This window comes from Macaca fascicularis, chromosome 12, assembly GCF_037993035.2.
Source record: "Macaca fascicularis isolate 582-1 chromosome 12, T2T-MFA8v1.1".
NCBI classification, from domain to species: Eukaryota; Metazoa; Chordata; class Mammalia; order Primates; family Cercopithecidae; genus Macaca; species Macaca fascicularis.
Window position 1 is genome coordinate 99677072 of NC_088386.1, and position 11799 is coordinate 99688870.

The 11799-nt window shown below is 45.0% G+C and overlaps 1 pseudogene; it reads right to left on the minus strand.

Moving 5' to 3' along the window:
- Window positions 1–5482: 5482 nt before the first annotated feature.
- LOC102147293 (keratin, type I cytoskeletal 18 pseudogene) lies at window positions 5483–11799 on the minus strand (annotated as a pseudogene).

The window sequence follows — 11799 nt, forward strand, 5'->3', positions numbered from 1 at the left end:
AGTCTTACACAAGGCCTATAGTGACTACTGCCTGGCTACTGCAAATGTCCACTCAAGGCCAAGGGCTCTTCAGTCAGCAGGTGGTGAATCCATCCAGGCTTGTGTTTTTTTCTTCAGAGTGGTGAGCTCCCCCTGGCCCAGGGAAGGTCCAGAAATGCCATTGGCAGTCAAGGCCTGGAGTCAGGAACCTGACGAATCTACTTGGTGCTCTACCCTACTGCAGCTGAGCTGACACAATATAAAGTCTTTTCCACTCTTCCTTTTCCTTTCCTTATGCAAAAGGAGTTTCTTTCCCTGTCCAACACTGCCCCAGGCCCATGACAAATACTGTCAGGCTATGGCTGACGTTCACTTTCAGTCAGCTTGTGGTGAGTGCTGCCATGCTTGGGTCTCTCCTTTCAGGGCATTGGGCTCCCCTCTAGCCTAGAGCAGGTCTAGAAATGCCTTCCAGGAACGAAGGCCTGGAATCTGGGACCCCAAGAGCCTGCTCAGTGCTCTACCCTACTGTAGCTGAGCTGGTCCCTAAGCTGCAAGACAAAGTTCCCTTTAATTTTCCCTCTGCTTTCCTCAAGCAGAAGGAGTCTCTCCCTGAGGCCAGCACAGCTTGGAATGCACTGAGTCACAGCAGAAGCCAGCATGGCTCTGAGTCTCACCCAAGGCCTGTGGTAAGTACTGCCTGGCTACCACTGACGTTTACTCAAGGCCAAAGGGTTCTTTAGTCAGCAGGTGATTAATCCTGCCAGGACTGGGTCCTTTCCTTCAAGGCAGCAGTCTCCGTTCTGGACCTAAATGTATCTAGAAATGTTTTTCAGGAGCTAGAGCCTGGAATGGGGGCCTCAGGACTCTGCCTGGTGCCCTAGCCTGCTGTGAGTGAGTTGGTATCCAAGTTGCAAGAAAAGGTCCTCTTTATCTCCCCATGCCTCTCCTCAAACAGAAGGAAGGAGCCTCTCCTGGAGCTGCGAGCTGTGCTGCCTTGGGCTGGGAAGGGGTGATGCAAACACTCTCTTGGCTGCTTTGTCTCACTAGGTGTCTCACTAGATCGCATGCCCCAGAAGTCCACTGGCTTCAAGCCACATGGCATCAGTACTTGCTTAGGAATTGCAGTCCTTGTGGCTTAGACTACCTTTCAAGTTTATTTAGGACCCCAGAGTACTTTAGCCTGAAGTGGTGGGGCTTGCTGGAACTCAGGTTCTGACCACTGGGATGTGCAATTCTCCTCTGGCTAGGGTTGGTCTAAATGCTCCCTCTGTGGGTTCTGGTTGAATTCTGCCCTGTGTTGCTTTCTGCTGTGGCAGGACAGCACTGAGTTCCAACGTGAAGTCCCACAATCACTGCACTCTTTCTCCTCCAAGCACACACATTTTGTCTCTGCTGCTGCCAGGCTATGGGGAAGGGGTGGTGTCAGTGATTCAAGACTGTCTTTATTACCTTCCTCAGTGTCCCTTTCCTTGATATGATGTTAAAACCAGGCACTGTGAAGGAATGTGTATTTTTGAATCCATTCTCATGTTGAATCAACCCACAGAAAGATACACAAATCTAACATCATTTCTGTTCAGACAAACAACAAAATTCAGTTAGTTGTTGTGCATTTGTGATGTTAAACATCACAAATTAGTATGTCAAACACGTGATGACATCCAACGAGACACTTGGATATAATGTTTGTTAATTTGTTTTCAGTCTTGAAAGCTTTCTGGGTAGAAGAGAGATAAATGAGTTTCATTTTATGAGGCCCAGAGGTATAGAATAAGGACCAATTACTTGAATTCTCAGAAGAACCAATTTAAGACAGTTGAAGCCCCTCTCTCTTTCATTCCAAAATGGCAAGAGATGTATGTTGAAAGCAAGAATAAAGGGCTTTGGTTGGGCTCAAGAGGCGTCATCTGTTTAAAATACGGCAATGGGGTGTATTGTCCTCAAATTCCTCACCCCAGGTCAAAGTGTTAGGGAGAGAGGCCTGGTCTACTAATGGGTACATGGTATTCCCCTATCTAACATCAGGGCCTTGGTTAACAACTCATTGCTTATAAAAGGGGCAGAAGCTTCTTCTTAACTCCACTTCCAGACTTCCTAAGAGAGCAGTGTGGGGAAATGATGATTCCTTGGTTTAATTTATACTGCCTATTTCCCTTCCACCTACACAGGAAAGGCAGGAGAGTCAACTTCCAGTAGAAGTGGCACTTTCTTCTTACATAGTAGGATGAAGTAATTATCTTTGTCATGTTATAAGACTCTAATTGACATCAGAGTTGACTCTATGCCTTGGACATCTCTTATGTATCACTGCAAATCTCAACCTTGCCTGTCTTTTTTCTCCTTCTGTTGAGGCAAGCAGTTTGCAGTTTCAACCTGACAGTACCTCATCTCAGATGCCCTCCGAATGCTGCTCACCTGCTCTGGGGCTTCTGAGCTGATATCTTTGTGTATATTCCTCAGAAACACAGTTGGTGCCCATATATGCTTGACAGATTAGATTATGACTTTCAATCTTCACTCCCTCCCTGTAATAGAATTATACATTGAAACTTATTGTCAAGTGTTTTTATTTTTAGTACCTCCCAGTAGAAGAGATAGAGATTTTATCTCTGCCTCCTCGACTTTGGGTTTGGCTGTATGACTTACTTTGGCTTATGGAATGTGAGTGCATGGGATGCAAGCAGAAGCTGTAAATGTCTGTGTTGTTTGACTTGGTCTCATGTTTCTGCCATTCACCGTGAGAAAGCATGGACCAGGAAGTTTCTGGTCCAAGGAGAAGATACACATGGAGTAGAATTGAACCCAACCCACTCACAGACTGGAGTGGAGCATGGTCAGCTGACCTACAGACCCAGGAGTGAAAAACTGACATTTGTTTTGTAAGCTTTTAAAATTTGGGGTTGTTTGTTATATAGTATTGTTGCAGTAATAGTTGGTGATACCGTTTGGATCTGTGTCCCTGCCCAAATCTCATGTCAAATTGTAATCCCCAGTGTTGGAGGAGGGGCCTGGTGGGAGGTGATTGGATCGTGGGGCCAATTTCCCCTTTGCTGTTCTTGTGATAGTGAGTTCTCACAAGCTCTGCCTGTGTAAAAATGTGTAGCCCCTCCCCTTCATTCTCTTCCTTCTACTCTGGCCATCTAAGATGTACCTGCTTCATCTTCACCTTTTGCCATTATTGAAAGTTCCTGAGGCCTCCCCAGCCATGTTACCTGTATATCTTGCAGAATCATGAGTCAATGAAACCTCTTTTCTTTATAAATTACCCAGTTTCAGGTATTTACCCTTGACTTGGCTTTCCATTCTCCCAGGTTTTGTGTCACCTTGCTATGACTACTGCCTCCTGGATTCACTCCCCAGTAAAGTATTCATATAGACATCTTTGTTTCCCACTTTGCTTTTTGAGGAACCCAAGCTAAGACACTCTATGTTTGCTTCTAATTTTCATTAATTACAGGTCTATATACATTGTTCAGATATTGGAGGCTCCAAAGTGTTCACCACCCCAACCTCCCACACTTTTGCCAGCAATTAGACAGTCACATTCTTTAGGTCTTCTCTGAACAAGCCTAGGGGGCTTCAGGGGATGTATCGGAGGGCTAATGAGAAGATGTTGACCTGATTTGAGACTAAATTTTATTTTATCTTCCGGTCTATCTCAATCCAAAGCCTCCTCTGTCAGTTATCAACAGAGCCCTTGCTATCGCCTACCCCAAGCCTCTTTCTTCTTAGACAGCTAGCAATCCCAGCAATAAGAATGTACTCTGTAACTCTTGGAGAATTTTCCAAAGATGGAATGGACTAACTAGGGAAGCAAGGAGTTCCTCATCACTGAAGAGGTGTTAAGGAAGCTGAGTGATCATTTGTGAACTATGTAGGAATTAAGTAAGTAAATAAAAATCATAGCTATCATTTATTTAGTGCTAAGCACATTGTTAAATATCTTAAATATACTAGCTCAAGTCTTCACAATAACCCTTCACACTACTTTCTTCATTTCTTTATCTGAGGGAATTGAGACTCTGGGAGGTTAAGTAACTTGTTTAAGGTCTGTGACCAGGAAATGACAAGGCCAACCCAGTTTGTCCTGCTTCCAAGCCTATTCTCTTCTCGCAAGTACAGATGACATTTTAATTATGGGCTAGGGGCTTAAATCAACTTGATCTTAAGATCTCTTCTATTTCAGACTCTACAAGTCTACTAACTTCTGCATCAAAGCACAGTAGCAAAAGGAGATGATATAATACTGTATGAGGTTTCCTTCCCACCTGTTTTCCTTCCTTTAAAATTGAAAAGATTGACACATCATAACTTTTTTAACCAACAAGTGAGTATAGTGGTTTTCACACTCAAATCACACCCAAGGTTGTTTTCTGATTCCAGACAGGTTTTTGCAGAATGTAGTCATTTATAAATTAGGTGAGGCTTCTGCTTGACTGTTCTGGCTGGAGTGGAGAAAATGAGCCATGAAGGTCTGTGGGAGTGTGGGGGTCATGCTGGGGGAGGTATAGGTGATGTTTACAAGGACAACTACCACAGTCAGAGATGTCTTACACCTGGGTGGCCTCTGGCTGTTTGGGAAGGATTATAAGTACTAAATATAATACAAAAGGAAAAAAGAGGGGCAACGGAGTTGGGTTTGGCCTAAAAGCTTATGATCTGACTCATAGACACCTGAAAACATTCGAGAGAAGGGGAGGAAGGTGTGTGCTTTGGGAGGATATGAGTGCACGCACGTAGGACAGTACATCTGTCACTTTGAGAGTGTACTTGAACATTTTCATGCCCTAAATAACGACGTGTTACTTGGGCTCTTCTAAGGACTAAAATGTGCTAAGTGCAAACACCGACTATGTGCTTTTTTTTTCTTGACCTCTGAACTTTTTATTGCCCTCCTGTTCCCCAAAGGGCACCCTGCTTCTGGGGCTTAGTGTCTCAGAACTTCGATTTCATCGGTCTCAGACATCACTTTGCCATCCACTATCAGGCAAGTGGGGGTCTTTTGGATGGTTTGCATGGAGCTGCTGCTGTCCAGGGCATCACCAAAATTGAAGTCCTCGCCATTTTCCAGCAGGCAGCAGTAGCTGGCAATCTCAGCCTCCAGCTTGACCTTGATGTTCAGCACGGCCTGGTACTCCTGGGCCTGGCCCTGTCCCTCTGCCCAGGTCTGTGCCAGCTCTGACTCCAGGTGCAGCAAGATCCCATTGAACTGTTCCATCTGCAGAGTGTAGCAGGCCTCCACCTGCTTCAGGCTGTTCTCCAAGCTGGCCTTCAGATTTTTCATCCAGTCCAGGTTGATACCCAAGGACTGGACTGTATGTGTCAGCTCCGTGAGCATCATCGCAGCAGCTCCAACCTCAGCGGACTGCGTGGTGACCACTGTGGTGCTCTCCACAATCTTCTGAGACCAGTACTTGTCTAGCTCCTCTGAGTTATCTGAGTCGCCTCATTGTATTGGGCCCGGATGTCCACCATGACCTTGGCGAGGGCCTGAGATTTGGGGTTATCTAGTGTCACAGTCAACAGAGCTGGCAATCTGGGCTTGTAGGCCTTTTCCTTCCTCTTCATGGTTCTTCAGGAAGAGCAGCTCCTCCTTGAGAGCCTTGATCTCTGTCTCCAGATGCAGCTGAGTGACACTGATGTGATCAATGACCTTGTGGAGCCCATGGATGTCATTCTTCACAGACTGGCACATGGCCAGCTCTGTCTCATACTTGACTCTAACGTCAGCAGCAAGACACGCATTGTCGATCTGCAGAATGATGTGGGCATTGTCAACAGTATTTGTGAAGATCTGAGTCCTCAGGTCCTCGATGGTCTTGAAGTAGTGGTCCCAGTCTCTGACCTACGGTAGCTTCTCCTCCAGGTGCTCCCAGATTTTGCTCTCCAGCTTCCAGTTTTCTGTCTCCAGGTTCCTCACTCTGTCCAGGTAGAGAAACGCCAGGTGGTCATTTAAGCTTGGCATGGTCTCTTCATTCTGGATGCCTCCCATTCCTGCCAGACTCCCGACCATCCCTGCAGCCACATCCTTGTGTGTCTGGAATTGGTGGGTTCTTGATCTCGTTGACTTCAAAAATGAAGCCACAGACCCTCGTGGTGAGTGTTACAGTTCTTAAAGATGGTATGTCTGGAGTTTGTTCCTTCAGAGGTGTCTGGAACTTCTTCCTTCTGGTGGGTTTGTGGTCTCGCTGACGGGTGATGTTGCAGACCTTCACAGTAAGTGTTACAGCTCGCAAAGGCAGGGTGGACCCAAAGAGTGAGCAACACCAACATTTATTGCAAAGAGTGAAAGAACAAACCTTCCACAGCTTGGAAAGCAATGCAAGAGGCTAGTCAGGGCAGCCTGCTTTTATTCCCTTATCTGGCCCCACCCACATCCTGCTGATTGGTCCATTTTATAGAGAACTGATTGGTCCATTTTATAGAGAGCTGATTGGTCCATTTTTACAGTGAGCTGATTGGTCTGTTTTGACAGAGTGCTGATTGGTGCATTTACAATCCTCTAGCTAGACATAAAAGTTCTCCGAGTCCCCACTAGGTTAGCTAGATACAGAGTACTCATTGGTGTATTTACAAACTTTGAGCTAGACACAGAGTGCTGATTGGTGCATTTACAATCCTCTAGCTAGACATAAAAGTTCTCCAAGTCCCCACTAGGTTAGCTAGATACAGAGTACTCATTGGTGTATTTACAAACCTTGAGCTAGACACAGAGTGCTGATTGGTGTATTTGCAAACCCTGAGCTAGACACAGAGTGCTGATTGTTGTATTTACAATCCCTTAGCTAGACATAAAAGTTCTCCAAGTCCCCGCTAGACTCAGGAGCCCAGCTGGCTTCACCTAGTGGATCGCGCACCGGGTGGTGGGTGGAGCTGCCTGCCAGTCTTGCACCATGCACCCATACACCTCAGCCCCTGGGTGGTTGATGGGACCCAGCGTGGCGGAGCAGGGGGCGGAGCTCGTCAGGGAGGCTCGGGTGGTGGGAGAGCCCACCTTGGGGTGGGGGGTTCAGGCATGGCAGGCTGCAGGCCCTGAGCCCTGCCCCGTGGGGAGGCAGCTGAGGCCCGGCGAGAACTCTAACACAGGGCTGTCCTGGGGGACCCGATGCACCCACTGCAGCTGCTGGCCTGGGTGCTAAGCCCCTTACTGCCCTGGGTCAGCAGTTCTGGCTGTCTGCTCTGAGTGCTGGGCCCACGGAGCCACGCCCGCACCTGCTGGAACTCATGTTGGCCTGTGAGCACTGGGCGCAGCCCTGGTTCCCGCCCGCGCCTCTCCCTCCACACCTCCCCACAAGCAAAGGGAGCCTGGGCCAGCCTCGGCCTCTCCAACCTCGGCCCTCTCCAGTCTCGGCCAGCCCAGAGAGGGGCTCCCACAGTGCCGTGGCAGCCTTAAGGGCTCTTCAAGCACCACCAGAGTGGACGCCAAGGCAGAGGAGGCGCCAAGAGCGAGGGCTGCTAGCATGTTGTCACTTCCCACCTGGACCCCAAGCCACCCCGGAAGCTGGTGGAGTGGGACATAGAGATCCGGGAACCAGAGCCTCCAGTGCCTGCATAGACGCTGGCCGCACTTCTGACTGGTGGGTGCGGTAGCTAGGCGCCTGGACAGAACCAAGGGACCCATAGTTGGTGGGGAAGCAAGTGGTGAGGTTCATACTGTCTGGGCCGGGGGTAGAGTGAGAGGACAGATCAGGCTTGGCTGAAGGCTTTGTTGTTGTTGTTGTTGTTGTTGTTGAGATGGAGTTTCGCTCTTGTCACCCAGGCTGGAGTGCAATGGCGCAATCTCGGCTCACTGCAACCTGTGCCTCCCTGGTTCAAGCGATTCTCTTGCCTTAGCCTCCCAAGTAGCTGGGACTACAGGCATGTGCCACCACGCCTGGCTAATTTTGTATTTTTATTAGAGACTGGGTTTCTCCATGTTGGTCAGGCTGGTCTCGAACTCCCGACCTCTGGTGATTCACCTGCCTCGGCCTCCGAAAGTGCTGGGATTACAGGCATAAGCCACTGCTCCCGGCCTGCTCTGTTTTTAATTAGCACATAAACCAATGACTATAGTTATATAGACTACAGGCACCAAAAACTATATGTAATCTGCAAATATGTAACTGAGACATTAGGTTTTAAAAACATATAGAAAAGACACTTGTGATTAAGACTTCATATTATAGTATTACATCATAAACAAATTGTGATTAATTACCTTTAAGAAAATCTGCTCTATAGACTGAGAAGGGGGAAGTGTTGCTTCAGTACAAACCATCTTTTTGTTGCTTTGGGTTTATGTTAATGTTTTGTTTCCTTGAGTTCCTATATACTACATCATATTATATAGGGTGGGAATAGTTGTGTAGTTTTTGCTTAATAAAACATTGTTTTGGGACATTTGTTATTCCTTACCTGGGAACAGAACTCCAACATAACAAAAATTAGAGAAGATATTCTGAGAATTAGGTAACAGGAAGTAGGAATGCAGAAACAAAAGAGGAAGGGGCAAAATATAAAGTTTTATTTGCTAGAAACAGTATTTTGCAAAAGGAAAGAGAATGGAGGGGGTCAAAAATTTGGAGAAACACTATAGATGATGTTGTCCTCAGTTGTCACTGTGTACATTAACATGTTAAAGGTTCTGAAAAGTCCCATAATAAAAAAGCTGATGTAACTTGGATAAACAAATGTTTTCCAACTCATTTTGATCATCTTACTTTTTAAACATTTTAATTTTTTACATAATATGTATTAATAATTTATGGAACTATTGTTCTGTACCACATTTTGGGAAGTTGGTCCAGAACTCATATTGGTTCAACCCTTGTCCTCTAATGAAGGTACTTGTCTTCATCCAGTTTGAAGCTGATAATTAAAATAATAATAAAAACACCTTAATTGTATAGCACTGTTCAGTTAATGAAATGCTATCACATCTACTTTCTCTGTTGGTCTTTATGACAGCAGTCTGAGGTAGACAATATTGTTCTCATTTCACAGATAAGGGAACTGAGACACAGAGCGTTTAAGTGGTTGTTATGGCAACATGTAGAGAAGAGAAGGGAGTTGAACCTTAGTCTTCTGCATTTAAATGGCAGGCTTATATTTATTATGCTGTTGAAAGTGTTTTTATGTAAATGTATGTACTTGATGAAATGTATATAACTGGCTGGGAGGGGGAAGAGAGAGGGAGAGAGACTGAGAAAGAGAGAGACAGATATTGCAATGTGATGATTAGACTGCAGGTTACAGAACCTAATCATCTTCTATATCGCCAATTGAAATTGGAGAAAAAGTTTATTGGATTTCATAATGACTCTATGTTTATGATCATTTAAATTATTCAGTTAAAGTTTTTTTTTTTTTTTTTTTAAGTAGAAATACTATTTATTTATTTAAGATGGAGTTGTCCAGGCTGGAGTGCAATGGCACGATCTTGGCCCCCTGCAACCTCTGCCTCCCGGGTTCAGGCAATTCTCTTGCCTCAGCCTCCCAAGTAGCTGGGATTACAGGTGCCTACTACCATGCTAGGCTAATTTTTGTATTTTTTAGTAGAGACGAGGTTTCACCATGTTGGCCAGGCTAGTCTCGAACTCTTGACCTCAGGTGATCTGGTTGCCGCGGCCTCCCAAAATGCTGGGATTACAGGCATAAGCCACCGCGCCCAGTCAGAAATAATACTTTAATCATTGGGAAGAAAGAACACAAAAAGCTCAACTACTGACATGTGAAGTATCTTATCTCTGTATAGATAAAACAAGATAAAACCATAGACAAAACAAGGGCAATACAGTTTGTTAAATCCCAGAAGGATTTCTAAATAGTCATAGGGAAAAGTTTTAAACAAGAATTCTTAAAGGTTCTGGCATGTGAAATTAAAAATTCCACAATAATGTTCTCAAGAACAAAAGGTTTAATCTCGTGTGTGTGTGTGTGTGTGTTGTGTGTTTGTATAGCCACATGAAGCATGATATCGTTAGACTACAAGACTTTGATGGGTCAAGAAACGTAATTATTTGGTCAAGCTATTGAATTCAAGCAGATATTTTCATAGTGTGAGTCTTAAAGAAAAACAATCATAAAAAGGAAAAAGCTTATGAATAATGAAGACGAGAAATTCAGGTCACACTATGCCCAGAAGCTATACTTTTTTTCTACCTCAAGTAAGGAGCTCTCTAAACATATATTCTTCATAGATACAGAAAACATTTCTTTCTTTCCTTTTTTTTTTTCTTTCTTTTGAGACAGAGTCTCTCTCTGTTGCCCAGGCTGGAGTGCAGTGGCACAATCCCGACTCACTGCAACCTCCACCTCCCAGGTTCAAGCAATTGTTGTGCCTCAGCCTCTCCAGTAGCTGGGATCACAGGCATGCACCATCATGCCCAGCTAATTTTTGTATTTTTAGTGAAGACAGGATTTCACCATGTTTGCCAAGCTGGTGTTAAACTTCTGGCCTCCTGTGATCCACCTGCCTCGCTCTCCCTAAGTGCTGGGATTACAGGTGCGAGCCACTGTGCCCAGCCACAAAACATTTCTTGTAATGGTCTTTTATAGGAGACATTTGCAGATAATGTTCCAGAACATATTTCTCCATAGGAGCTTTGCATTTCCTGATATTTCAGAATTTGCATGGATCTATGTAGTAATGATTTAGCAGCACAATGAGCTACACCAATAGATGTATATAGTTAATGAAGCATGTGGTTGAAATAGAAAGTGTAATTTAAAATGGAACTACTAGCACCAGAGAAATGTGAATGCTTTGTTGTTGGTCTGTTGCTGTTAGGCCTGATTCAAGAATCAACATATCACCAGGTGTGGTGACTCGAGGCTGTAATCCCAGCACTTTGGGAGGCCAAGGCTGGTGGATCCCTTGAGTCCAGGAGTTTGAGATTAGCATGGGCAACATGGTGAAACCCTGTCTCCACAAAAAATACAAAAATTGTGTGGTGCATGCCTGTAGTTCCAGCTACTTGGGAGGCTGAGGCAGGAGTATCATCTGAGCCCGGGAGGTGGAGATTGGAGTGAGCTAGTGAGCTGAGATTGCACCCTTGCACTCTAGCCTGGGCAACAGTGTGAGACTCTGTCTCAAAAACAAAACAAACAAACAAAAAACACCCCAAGAAACAAAAACGTGTCATTGACGAGAATGTCATCAGAAGATCATGAGAGAAAACTATAGTTGGGACTAGAATCCTAAGAATTTCATTAATACTTTGTTCTTAACGATTTCATTCAGATGAGTATAAAATACAGCTCTACTTTAGTAACAAATTGCTCACATAGAGATTGACCCAATAGTCCCATAGACAGGTTTTTTTTTTTGTTTTTTTTTTTGGTAAACATAGCAATTAACCCTTCTGGTCTTAAAGCTTGAAACTTACGTTTGTTTTATGTGAGTTCCTAACTTAGAAAACAACCCTCAGGCCTCCCAAAAAGTATCAAATCACTGAAACTCACCAGATCATCCATCCAGACAATGAGAAGCCAGGCCCCTCACTTGTCATAATTGCTCCCTTACCTCTCAGTAGTTCCTGTTTTCCCACACAAAGTTACATTTCTTCCCTGCTATGTAAACCCCTAATTTCAGTTGGTCAAGGAAATGGATTTGAGACTGCTCTTCCACCTTCTCAGCTGCAGCACCTGATTAAAGCCTTCTTCCCCAGCAGTAATTGGCATCTCAGCAAGTGGCTTTCTGTGCAGCAAGCAGGACATAAACCAAATCCTTGGGGTTTTGGTAACAGCATCACAAGAAGTTTGGTAGGTTGTCCATGGCTGGTACAGGAGCTGAATCACATGATCAAAGCCCAGGCTTTTTCTGTCTTTGGATGCCACCAT